Genomic DNA, 12,610 nt, shown 5'->3' on the forward strand with positions numbered 1-12,610 from the left:
CTTTCTATGCTAGAATGAAGTTTCCCAGCTTATAAAATTTGAACAATTTATTAAATGTGATTCTTTAACCTTTCTTGAATATAATAACCTTAGAATTAATGTATAGAATTATTCTCAATGATGTATAACATAAACTGCTTTACCTTTGTATTATTTTAATGATGAGATACATTTTTTATGCCTGATAAGTGGATATGGTAATTCATGGAATGTTTTGATATTAGAACTGGGTGCTTCAGCAAGGATTTCTATAAGGGGCTATTAGAAAACTTAAAGTGAAAAAAATGGTAAGCCCTACATTAAGGCAGTAAATATAAGTGTAGAGCCTCCCCGAAGTAATCATTTGTGTTTACATGGAGGGTGTGAGATGCAGGACTCTGGGGTGGCTCCCGTGATTCCGGCATGGTGAATGAGGCATGTGGAAGTGACTAATGCAGATGAAAGAGCGACTTGGGGCATGTTGAAGTGAAAGTGAAGTTGGACTATCCAAATCATCTTATGATCTAAAGCTCAGAAAAAGCAGAGCTCAAGAAATATTTAAAGTTATCTACATGCATGGGACACCTGGGTGGCTCAGTAGGTTAAGTGTCTGACTCTTGATTTCAAATCAGGTCATGATCTCAGGGTTGTGAGACCGAGTGGGCTCCACGACCAGCACAGAAACTGCTTAAGATTCTCTCTCTCCCTCTCACTCTGCCTCTCCACACACACAATCTCTCTGTCTCTCTCTTTAAAAAAAGTTATCTCTATCCAGATAGGTAATAATTAAAACTATGAGGGACATGAAATCATCTATAGGGAATACATAGAAGCAATGCTAAAAGCCAAGGTAGAAAACCAAAGTATTAACAATATTTAGAGCAAGTGGAAGGGAGAGTATCAATGTTCATAATAAGAGTGGAGAGAACAAGAGGAAAATAGTACAGAGACATATGGAAAACCTGGAGAGAATATTGCCATGGAAGTCAAATGAATACAGAGTTTTCATAAGAAAATCAGCACTATCCATTGCAGCAGAGATAACCAGCAACATTAAAAACCAGAAAGGGACTATAAAGTTTCATTTCCAGGAATTGAAACCTGGGGAATTCAGGCCAGACTCCTGCTGCAGAGAACCAAAAAATAAAAAGTTGGACTAAATGAAACAAAATGAAGTTATCAGAAATTTGACAATATAGTGATGATACAGAGGGTAAATAGAATAGTTAATTTTATTCACTAGTTTTACCTACTTTCAATGCACTGTGAACAGATATAAATAACAAGATTTCTTATGGAAGAATTAATATCTTCTAAAGAAGCATGAGAGAATTTGAGAATTGAAGAAAACTCACACTGATAACATGCCATGAAAATTGTGAAATACTGACACAGTTCGGTGTACTTAGGTATTGCTCTATTCTTTGTTTCTCTGAAGATAAGGGTCGCTAGCCTAGCTCTCACACATTACAACTGGGTTGAGAAACTGTCTTTAAATCTAAAAATCTGAAAGAAGAAGCTTCAGAAAAAAAAAAAAAAATCTTCTCAGGGAAGGAAAAATCCCATTGTTTATTATCAGTGATTGTTGTAGACAACAGCAACCCTTGAAATTGTTTTCAAACATTTTGCTCCTCTTTGTTATTTTTCTGTATCAGTAGAATTACTTTTCTAAGGAGACTATTTAAAAGAGTGAATGCAAGGACCAAATAGAACACATGTGGAAAGGCTAGTGCTGAGTGAAATATAGTGAACAAGCTCCCACTTTGGATAAACATAAAGGGGTTATTGTTCCATTTGATTGTTGGACATGAAATTCAGTCTTTTAAAAAAATGTTATTTTGTTACCTTAAGTAATGTTTTTCCAGATGCCTTAATGTTTCTCCAATTTAATTTGTTTTACAACAAATGGAATTATTAGTTTAGGAGCAATGAATTTTAATATCCTTAAAAAGTAGCATTTTTTAGAATAAGAACAAGTTGGTTGTGATGCCATAATTCCCCTTCAAGAGCTGGTACTGATGTATATAAAACATGAATTTACATAAGAAACAAATTACATGAATGCAGAAATAAATCAGTTTAACATTTAAAAAAACACACCCCTGCTTTGGGGAGGGTATGAAAAGGTATGAGGGAATGCATGGTATTTATACAATAGCAAGTATAAATAATAGGAAGTAAAAAGCAGAGGGGAAAAAAGATGTCTATAAAATCTCATTGATGATTCAGAGACTTTTTAACTGGTATAATCCATTTACAATTTTGTATACATAACATAAAATGGTATACAGTTAAATGAAGAGATAAGGACTTCTCCACATGTGTCCTTTTTTTACTCCAGTTCATCCCTACCAATGGCTTTAATAATCATTTAATTGCCAACAACTCTCAAACCTACATTCTCCATTCTCCACCTCTCCCTTGGCTATTTAACTCTTCTACTTGCCTGTCTCAAAGGTACTTCAGACTTCATCTAATATCAAACTCATGATCCTTCTGCATAAAACTGACTCTTGTCTAGAAGCTCCCATTTCCATGAATGGCATAACCATTTAATCTAGTTTAGAAAGTTAGAAGAACGGGTTATCTTTGACATCCTCTTCCTTTTTCTTTTATTATAAAGTATTATAATTATATGCATATTTTATTTCAAAAGCTATTAATGCTCTGCATTTTGTTTTTGATATACTCAAAAAATCATTAATAAAATTCTATTTCAATAGTTTCACTGCTCACTGCCAAGCCTACACTTCAACATTCTCAATCTCTCTCTCTGTTCCATCTCTCCCTTCCTCCCTCCTTCCTATTTTCCAATTTCTTTTCGTCCTCTCTTTCTTTCTTTTTTTAATCTTTGTGGCAGCTGGAATCTTTTTAGTAGTTACATTTTTTTTTATGGATGGCTTATGGATCCATTCATTAATTTATACATTCATTCAATACGTGTATGTATTATGCACCTACTTTGTAGATTGCATTATGCTGGGGAATTCATGTCTCAACATAAATTACAACAATTCCCCAATATAATTAATTTTCAGCAATTGTGTGAAGCCTTATTTCAAAATGATGATTGGACTGCCTTTCCAACGACGTGGATTCATTCATTCAGCAGCCATTAACAATAACAATTATGTGACCAATCCTGTATTGGGACTCGAATACAAAGATGAATACAACACATTTTATACTTACACTATAGAGAAACAAAACAATAAAAAATAAAGAAACTTGGATGCTAACTATATTGTGATAAAATGGACAATGCAAATAGGAGTCATAAATTCCCTGGAGAGTGAGTGTCTGGAAACACTTCACGGTAAAAAAATGTTTTTCTCCTAAGGACTTGAATAGTTACTCAGAAGATTTTTCCCTCTCTGGAACACAATCACAATACTCTTCTTTTCACAACTAAGCATTCTATTCTGAACCTAGTAACTTAGTATAGGTATACAGTGTTGTTGGAAGTCTCTCTTACATTACCTGATGAGTTGGTTGAAGAAAAGGTCCTCACCTGGTTACTGCAAGTACTATGGTGATTCAGAAAAAGGATACTAAATTTAACCTGTTGTGAACAATTTCTGTGACCATTACTGCCATTATTAGTACTTTTATTAGTAGTAGTAATATCATTATTATTACCCAGAATTGGAATTATCCAAGGATAGAACTTAGTTGTTGTTGTTGTTGTTGTTGTTTCCTCTCCTAAACCATTGTAGAAATCAGGAAAATTGTTGTCAAGTTATCATTATGGTCAGAAATATGGAAGTCATGTTGGGATACAGAAAACATACCAAGAAAGCAAACTAAAAAGGAAAAACAAGGACCAATGTAAGTGGGTCTGGATATGAAGCCAATGTTGGACCCATGTGAGAATAGATAGAGGTTGTGGAAGCCAAGATCAGAATACCCAGGACCAGTGTTGAGAAGAGCAGGGAAGTCACTCTAGATCAGAATGATAGATTCAAAAGAAAAGCACAAATTATTCAGCAAAATAGAGGAAACAGTGATTTGCTCCCTAACTTTATTTTATTATTTTTTTAATTTTTATTTATTCATGAGAGACAAACAGAGAGAGAGAGAGAGAGAGGCAGAGGGAGAAGCAGGCTCCCAAGGAGCAGGGAGCCCAAAGTGGGACTCGATCCCAGGACCCTGGGATCATGACCTGAGCCGAAGGCAGACACTTAACCATCTGAGCCACCCAGGCGCCCGCTCCCTAACTTTAAATAGAGGCTCATCATTGTGGAAGAAAAGCCATTTGCCTTCCCACTAGGTCTCAACAGATCTTCTCCTGAAATCAAATCAGATACTTTTGCTAGTCACAGTACTTCATAAAGTAGTTGATATAACTACACCAATTTTCAATTTTAGACATATAAACAATAAAAATTATATATGACAGATCTAGATATTCACTTTCAAGTTAGTAATTCAGTATTTTGATTATCCATCAGTAGTGTTGATATTTGTGAGTGGTCCAACTGGGGAGCAATATTAAAGGTCAGCCCATTCCCTTATTTTACTAATCGTATAACCTAGATCCAGAGAGGTAAAGTGCCAGGTGGGGGTCACACATGTAGCTAGTGTTGAGACCAGGATTAAAACCTCAGTTTTGTTACTTCTAGTACGGTATGTTTTTCTAATAAATTCTTACTTTACACATGAGTGTTTTAAGTGCTTGTGAACGCAAACATACTAACTACAGTAATAGATGAATAACCATGCTAAAAAGTAATTATAACAATGATTAAAATTAGTTTTAATTAATCTGTGTTAAAAAAAAATAAATGTGCCATTTCATACTTGGCATCTCCCACAAAGCCCTAGTGGGAATACGCCTGCAAAAATGTAAGCTTTCATTCAATGACCATTCCAGAAACTAAAATCTTGCTTAATTCCATCTTAAACATTGCTTCAAACTACATATCTGTTTTACATAGAGAAACACCTCCCTGAGAAATGCTCTTAAACAATAAAAGTAAATAATTTTTCCATGATACAAAATTAAAAAAAAAAGAAAGGACTAGGAAATGAAGAAGAAAGATGTTAGACTTCAGTCTGTCAAAGGAAAGCATTATGTTGCTCAGTTACTCCGAGTCTGAAGGGAAGAAATGAATAAGTACAGAGGCAGAGGCATTACAAAGGAACCTCCTCTCTTACCTCGCGGTCGTCTCGCACCTTCGTAAGATGGCACCCCCTCAGCCGTCAGCAGCTCTCGTGAAGGCAGACAGAGAGGGTGAAAGGATCAGCACCGCAGCGCTCCTCCTTGACGGGTGAATGAGAGTGGCACTTCTAATGCTGTTACTAATTTATTAAGTATTCCAAAGTTAGAATTTAATCAGAATATTTTTGTCACATTATCCATCACTAACTTAGAAGAGATGGAATTTTCTTAAACAGCCGCGCAGTACAGCGCCTTAGGCAGGCTTTTAGTCATTTCAGTTTGTCACAATGGACTAGCTCCATTTTAATGATTTAGTTAATTGTGTGACAAGCTATGAAAAATGGGAGTGACCCAATGCCTAGTCCAAGGAATATGCCAAGGTCTAGCGGCTAAGTAACTGAGAACCACTCTCATTTGCAAAAGAAAAGAAGAGTGTCTACTTTTCCCTTTTTCCTTTATGAATTTCAGATTTCATTTGTGAAGCCACAGTCAAGTTAGAAAATAGTTGTTCACTTATATAAAGACAAGATGAACATAAAAAAGTCACATTAACAGTTCAAATGATCAAATTAAATAAGACACAATTTAGGTGAAAAGATAACTAAGTGCTGAAAATGTAATGATCCATTTGACAGTGGGAGAATATAGATGCAGAGAATTCCAAATACAACTTCCCCATCTAGATATCACACTTAGCATTCCTCAAAAGAGAATATATGCATCTGGTAGTACTGTGTTAGCTTAATATTCAACCTATCAATTAAGGCACACTAACATTCTATAAAATATACACTTTATAATCATGGTAGAGTCAGGGACAAGGATTTTTTATAAAAATCATGCATCATAGAAACATCACTAGAAAATATTAATAATAACAGTGCTTTGTGTTTGCTTTGATTTTGCATAAGAATTTTATTGATGCAAACTTAGACTGTCCTGCTAATTCCTTTTCTCAAAGCAGTTAAATTTTTCACTCCATCTTGGCAGGAAAGTAACAAACAAAAAAGAAATGACTCTAGAAATAACTCAAAACACAATTAATAACATCTTCACATTCAAATCCAAATATCATATTAATCTCTATGGCATTTTGAAAATAAGACATTCTGTAGAGTCAAAAGATCTAGGTTCAAATAATTGATTGAAGCAGCTTGTGTAATCTCCCTGAGCTGTGGTTTCTGCATCTGTCAAGTTGGACTAATATTATTTACCGTATGCGGTTATTGTGAAGGGAAAATGTTAATTTATGTAAAAGCAATGATATGGGTCTATATTAATAAGGCTATATGTGATGCTGGCAAAGACCAGGAAGTTAAACAGGCTAAAGGCAACCTCTCTGGCATATCAGAGAGCACCAGGCAACCAAACATCACAAATGCTGTATTGTAATCCATTTCAGGTAGGTATTATGAACCATGGAGTGACCATCGAATGATTCATTGAAGGTACTATTGTACCATTCAGGAAAAAAAAAAATAGCATCCATCCTACAGAAACCTCAAACTATTACATATTTTAAATAAAAACAAAATATGAGATACATTATTGAACTGGCAGGTAAATGGATTGGGTGAAGTATCACATTTTTTTTTTTTTTTTAAAGATTTTATTTATTTATTTGAGAGAGAGAATGAGAGAGAGAGAGCATGAGAGGGGGGAGGGTCAGAGAGAGAAGCAGACTCCCTGCCGAGCAGGGAGCCCGATGCGGGACTCGATCCTGGGACTCCAGGATCATGACCTGAGCCGAAGGCAGTCGCTTAACCAACTGAGCCACCCAGGCGCCCCGTATCACATTTTTTTACTTCTCTATTTTTATAATGTTTAGACAGTCTATGTATGCTCCCAGCACCTTATCACCATGCTCTAAAGACTTTTAAGTGGAATAAATGTGCATTGAAATTCAATGCTGAAATATAGACAGTGACCTGGTCACAAAAATCCAAATGCATAGCAATTCTATGACAGCCAACACATCATCAGTTTATAGGGTATATTATGCTCCTAGTTTGTAATGTTGTCTAAAAGGCCTAAAAAAAAAAAAAAAAACTGAACAAGAGACACAAAATACTCTTTACTAATACTAATACTCTTTAACCAAATGATTCATATGGAAAGGAGAGTGGATGATGATACTCATTAATAGTTTCTTCTTTTTTTTTGTAATTAGGGCATTTATTCAATTTATCAAATGTCATATACAAAATTTTTCTCTTAAAGAAAGCATAAAAATCACTATAGGAGACTGGGTTTTCATTGTTTGACTTCAAGCAATGTGATTAGGCTAAAAAATATTTGAAGCTATATTGCGAAATGAATATGCTCTAAAAAACAGATGTGTGTAACATCATTTTTATTTTTACAGTTTACATGGTACTTCTCCTAGAATGCATTTAGCTGTGTATACATAATAAATTAATTCATTAGCATATCCACATCTGCATGCAGAATCAGTTTTTCTGAGTGCCTACAAAGTCTCCAGCTCCACTATAAAAACTATGTTGAAACTTAACTCATTAATTACTCTTAATATTGAAGCATTCTCCTTATAATCTATTTACAGCTGACTTCTCTTCCAAATTAATTCAAAGGGCCAAATGTGATCCATTACTTATTATCAATCAATCAACCTACTATATATCCAGTACCTCCCAGATGTGCTTGTTTTGGCCTCATTTATACCTACTGACCAGGAATCGTGTGTTTATGTACCAACTGGAGCATTAGTATATAATTATTAATGATACCTCTGGTTACTACTGCTTAAGCCCTGATATCTACTGAGGATTCCAGTCACCTTTAACGATAAATTTATGGAATTTAGAGAAAGAACTTTCTCTGTAGAGGATTTTGCATTTCAAATTTGTTTATTTTTTAGGTAAGACCATTAAGCTATTGGATAAAACATTTCCTTTAGTATTTGTTTCTAAGAACCATATCTAAGCTGTTCCCATGTGTTAAACAGTTGATTTGTGTTCAGCCCTTAGATGAGAGATCAGAGTAGGTAATACCTAAGACCTTCCCAGTTCAAAATATTTGACACTTAGCCTGGGAGCAACCACCAAAGATCAGTGGCACAGAAACTCTTCCCCAAACTCTAAAGGCCTAGATTCCTACTTCATCTCTCTCCTCTTCTTCAATCCTTGTTACTACAAACATTGACAGAGTGTTTGGAATCCCCAGACACCCAGAGATAGTTTCTCACTTGGTATCCCAGATGACAGAGTGAATTGTTTGGTAAAGGCAATGGCTATAAGAGAAAAAATGAAGAAATGACGTAGGCCATCTGTTTCTTTTCCCTTAGTGACATAGCGTCAGAAGAAGAGGTGGTGAACAACACTGCCCACACCATGATATTTCACCCCTCTTGTATGTTAGTTTGCTTCACTATGTCTGCACACAATGTCCCCAGTTCTCAGCCTCACAAAACAATGCTTCACAGAAATAAAATTAAAGCAAATAAAAATAATTAAAACTTTCAGAACTCAAAACTTGATAGTGTATGGAATCAGCTATGCAGATTATAAAAAATAAGGTCATTCTAACATAGGACATAAATTCTATTTTTTCTGGGACAATGGGGAAAAATCAGAAAACTATCAATAAGATGGAAATATAAGGAAGCTGTGAGTATCATATCTAGCAACTACCCCTTTTCCATATTACTATATGCCCTCCTAAATATTTTTAAGTCCCCCACCCTCAGTCCTTACTCTTTTCCTCTACCTTGAACCCCTTCTCCATACACAGTTACTTAGTGACTTGTGTATACAAAATTCCTCTCCTTCTCTCCCTCACTCTCTCTTCCTCTCCTCTCTCTCCTCTCAGACTCTCTCTTTAAAACTACTTAGGGGTGATTCATTTGCAGTATCTAACTCTTCTTAACTCATATCCATGAATGACTGACCTCATCCTGCCCTCACCATAAATACAAATTTCTCCCTTTCTCATAGCTTCAGAATCTGCATGTCTCTTGTGCTAATGTGACAAAGAGGCTGAGTTTTTCTCCAAAATATTTTGAGAAATATTTAGGCTGAGCATTTCCCTAAAGAATAGAACAAGCTTATACCAATATTTCATGTATGTCATAGCCATCATCACCACCAATATACAGCTGTGCATCCCCCTTCATGAAATTTGTTTTTATCTCCTCAGTGTTTTAAATATTTACTCGGAAATTCTGCATTATCTTCAGTGTTTTTTGTGGGGATGAATAGGAAGATAGAAAGAAAGTACGTGCTTTCTAATTCACAATGTACCAAAAAAGTGAGAAATCTTCATGGAAATGTCAAGTAGTTGGAGGTGAAAATAGTACATAAAGGCCAAACCCTGGGAAATCAGAAGTTAAGCAAAGAAAAAAAAAGAAAAAAGAAAAGAAAAGAAAAGAAATGTGAACTCACAAGCTAAAAACCTAGCTTCAGAACTTCTGCAGCTCACTGCTACTTTTTTGCTTCCACATTCCTTTTCCATATTCTGCCAACACCCTGGATCAGTCCTTCTCCAAATTCTCCTGTCGTGTGGGTTAGAGATGAAGACTGGGTAGTTTCGAATACGGAATTTCCAAACTCTGTTGCCAGGAAGTCAGCAGAAGAAAATGTTTTTCCAGAATCCCCAGTTGGACTTTCTGATTCATAATCCTGCAGAACCATCATGAAACAGACCAGGTGATCCGTGTAGCATCATGCATATAGAACTATACTTCAGTTACACATGCAGGTAGGCATATTTAGGCTGCGCTGAGATCCAAACTCAGTATTTTGTCTCTGGGTTCCAAACAACCAACATCCAAATGACTTTTGAGAATCCAATTCATTGACAAATTTGGATTTGTCTATGCCTGTATTCATTATAAAATTATCAAGAAGACTAATGAGGTAGTATATTGGGAAGAACTTTGAGAGCCTAGTTAAGAAAGCATTACATAAGTGCAAAGTATTATAAAGAAGCAATGGTGGGAAATGTGTTGGCTGAGGAAATAATTGGCAATGGGGAGAGGCAACAATTCTTGCAGCTGGACAGAAAATGTTGTGAGGCAATACTGAGCCAGGTGAATGGAAAAAGGATTTAGTTTTATTGGAGGAGGAAGACAAGTGCCAGCAACTTGGAAAGAAGTGGAAAACAGATTCGACTGTTTGGTAAACATTCTTTGAGAGTACCTGATGATATTTCCAGATTGTCAACTGGACATTCACCCTAAGTTTCCCAAATGCCAACTTTTTGCCCTTGAATTTGAGTAGACATATGTTATTAAGGGGTATGCAGGGAGGTATTTAAGTTTTTATGTGCATGTGTAAATTACTTATAAAAGCTAGAATTAGAATCGTTTTTAAAATATCCAAAAAGATGCAGAGTTCACAAAAAATAATGCTCAGAGAGACCAATAAACATTATGCTAAATAAAACTGAAAATTTTGATTAATTTAAATTAAATTTTCTCACTAATTAAAATTATATTGAATGGGTTTTTTTCTTAGAGATTTTTAAAGGTTTAATTTGTTTAAAGCTGGTAACATAAATTACTAATTGAAGCTTTATCTGCACCTACGATATCTTACTTTTAATTAATAATGACAAATCAACCACTGCAATACTCAGGTATCAAAGAAGGATATGGTCCATGGTCAGTAAGTACAGATGAGAAGAGTTTTGTCAGGAAATATAAAACACACTAAAAATGTGGGCTTTTTGGTAAAAAATGGAAAGATGAGTAGATATATTCATTTGTTAATTTGATTTGTATTTATATAAAATAATATTACTCAGAATTTTAAAAAATTCCACTTTATATCAACACATCAAAATTTTTTTAAGTTTCAATATTTAAGGAAGGCACGGGAGTGAAAATATTCCTCCTCATACCCTCTATCCCCTGGCTCCCATAAAACTTGTGGTACTGACCTGCAGAGTAGTCCAGCTGTCTTCCTAAAATTACCCTTGGATAGAAATTTCCTTTGTTTCTGTCCTGTGCTGGAAAATCTCCCTTGATTCCACATTATTTTCTGTTTTAATTGTTCCCATCATATCGATGAAACAAAACTTGTGCAACCTCCTGGAAAAAGATGTACAAAATGTTAAAATTTTAAGAATTTGCAGGCATGGAATGTCTTTCTGCTAACACTCTTGTTTCATCTTTTGGCATAATATAGAATTTTAAGTGAGAGATTTTTTTCCCCCAAAACTTGAAAGCATAATCCATTTTCTTCCAGATTTCAGTATTATATCTCATATATCGGATGTTACTATGTTTCCCAAATCTTTGCCTGCCCCACTTTTTCTCCTCCCTGGAAAATGTTGGCATCTTTCTTATATTCCTGGAATTTTGAATTTTAATGAAGTAGGGTGTTTTAATGGGTCTCCTAAATTGTTACTATGTTGATTATAACATACAGTTACCTTTTGATGTAGAAACCCATGCCTTAACAATATGGATGATAGTCATATATTATTTCTTTGATAATTTCTCCCTCTTGGTTTTCTCTTTTCTCTATTACTGGAATCCTTATTAAAGTTTATACCTCCTGGACAGTTTCTTTAATGTCCTTATCTTTAAACTTCTGGTTTTTTTATCACCATTTTGTTTTGTTGTTGTTGTTGTCACTTTTTATATATATGTTTATGTAATTTTTCCTCAGCTTTTTTTTTCCAAGCCTTCTTTAAATATGTTTTGTATATACCTATGTTAGATATATGTATATATATACACATATATATAAACATAGACATATATACTAGATATGTATATATATTCATGATAGAAATATACCTACTTCATGTGTATACTTATGTTCTTAGAGAAGTGTATATATATATATATATTCATATATATTTATATATGAATTCACTGTTGGTCTATAAATGTCCCTTTTTTTATGGTGTCATGTACTTATTTCATAAATGTAATAAAATGGTAATTTTAATAGTAACCAAAATCTATTGAACACTTAATGTCCCAGTTATGGTTTTAAGAACTTTATCTGTCTTAAATAATTTCTTCCTTTTATTTCTATGAGTTAGTTTTTTTTTTCCTTCTGTTTTGTTCACTGCCTCTGTGTTCTAAAATGCATTAAAAAAAATCTTTTTCTTTTTTCTTTTGTTTTTTTTCCTTCTTCAAATCTTTAGTGACACTTTGTATGAGGATTAAAAATTTGATTGGAAGTACTATGTATGGGGCAGAACTTGTCCACTAGTGAGCTAAACAGAGAAATAGACTTTTCTTTGCAAGATGCCCCTTGCAGCAGGCAGAATTATAGGATGGCCCTCCATGAATCTCTACTGCTTGGTGTTATTCCTGTATTTATTTATTACATTATGTAACAAAAAAGGATTTTGCAGATGTAATTAAAGTAAAAACCCATTACTTTAAAATGGGGAAATTAGAAAAAGTAAAATGGGGAAATTATCTAGGTGGATCTAACTTAATCTTATGAGCCCTTTAAAATCAGACCATTTCCTCCAGCTTGTGGCATAAAA

The sequence above is a fragment of the Phoca vitulina genome, unplaced genomic scaffold, assembly GCF_004348235.1.
Source record: "Phoca vitulina isolate PV1807 unplaced genomic scaffold, GSC_HSeal_1.0 scaffold11, whole genome shotgun sequence".
Taxonomy (NCBI): domain Eukaryota; kingdom Metazoa; phylum Chordata; class Mammalia; order Carnivora; family Phocidae; genus Phoca; species Phoca vitulina.